Source organism: Octopus bimaculoides, chromosome 6 (assembly GCF_001194135.2).
Source record: "Octopus bimaculoides isolate UCB-OBI-ISO-001 chromosome 6, ASM119413v2, whole genome shotgun sequence".
Classification (NCBI taxonomy): domain Eukaryota; kingdom Metazoa; phylum Mollusca; class Cephalopoda; order Octopoda; family Octopodidae; genus Octopus; species Octopus bimaculoides.
The window spans coordinates 32211576-32212787 of NC_068986.1; the positions used below are offsets into that span (position 1 = coordinate 32211576).

Sequence of the window (1212 nt, forward strand, 5' to 3'; positions counted from 1 at the left end):
CATGTGTACTCGTGTATCTATCTATCTATCTATCTATCTATCTATCTATCTATCTATCTATCTATCTATCTATCTATCTAATAAGTACAGATACTAACAAAACATACCTACAAACACAACTTTAAATATATTTCTAAACGTTACTCTGTATAGATAGATAATATGGCGTGTATGAATACATTTTTATGTATGTGTAAAATTTCGTAAACTAAAAACGTCTAAATAAAAAGAGGAAAAAAATAATTATACAAACAAAAAGAAAAAAAGATAACTTACATTATCTTTTAAAGTGATCATTAGTAAGGACATTATCATGTTCCTCATGATACAAGCAGCAGCTGTAGCAACATTAAAAGTCACCAGTGACAATAGAGAACATCAACAGTAATGTTGCAGAGTAGAGACAAGAATAACAAAGTAACAAACACTAACACCTTTAAAGAGAAAGAAAGAAAGAAGAATGGAGTCAAGATCAAGTACGCCAACAACAAGAATATATCAAATAATTTAAAATTAGTTTCTCTCTTTCTTCCTGTATAAATACACACACACGCACACTCACACATTCACATATATACATCCATATGTATGTGTGTGTATATATATATATATATATATTTAAGTGCCAACGAACGAAATTGTCGGACCTTGAGTCACTCTGTTGTTTCTGATAAATAATAATAAAAATATACATATACTCATATTTTGAGTTCTATTTTCCCTGTTTGTATCACTAAACCCTTATATATGTATATATATATATATTAATAGTTATCGCCAAGGTAACATGGCGGTCCCCAAAAACGAAAATAGGACGAATGCTGCCGTTCATTAGCTTCAAGAGGCCATCGCCTCTAGCTAGATATGTGATGCACGAACCTGTGTCCATTATAACCTCCGAACAGGAGAGGCTAACTGCTTCCCCTTGCGGGTGTGGCATATTTTGTATCTTTTCATTTATCTTGCTAGCTTACGTATTGGCGTTTGCTAAATTTTTTTGAGAACAATCTTTTCTTAGTGGTCAGACCATATGGGTCTTCTTCTAGCATAATGGATATTCACTTGGTGGTCATCCCTCTTATATGAATGTAATATCATTTTTTTGAATCTCCAGATTTTTCAATATGCTAGGCCACTGGTTTTAAATAGATATTAATCAAATTAATATTCAATTTTTCACCCTTATTATTTAAATTTATTTATATATATATA

General features: G+C 30.9%; 1 protein-coding gene across 1 annotated transcript in view; it reads left to right on the forward strand.

Moving 5' to 3' along the window:
• The window catches only part of LOC128248063 (UPF0746 protein DDB_G0281095-like), a gene marked incomplete at its 5' end in the record, with an annotated part of 95760 nt that overhangs the window by 45973 nt on the left and 48575 nt on the right, over positions 1-1212 (forward strand). The window lies entirely within an intron of this gene.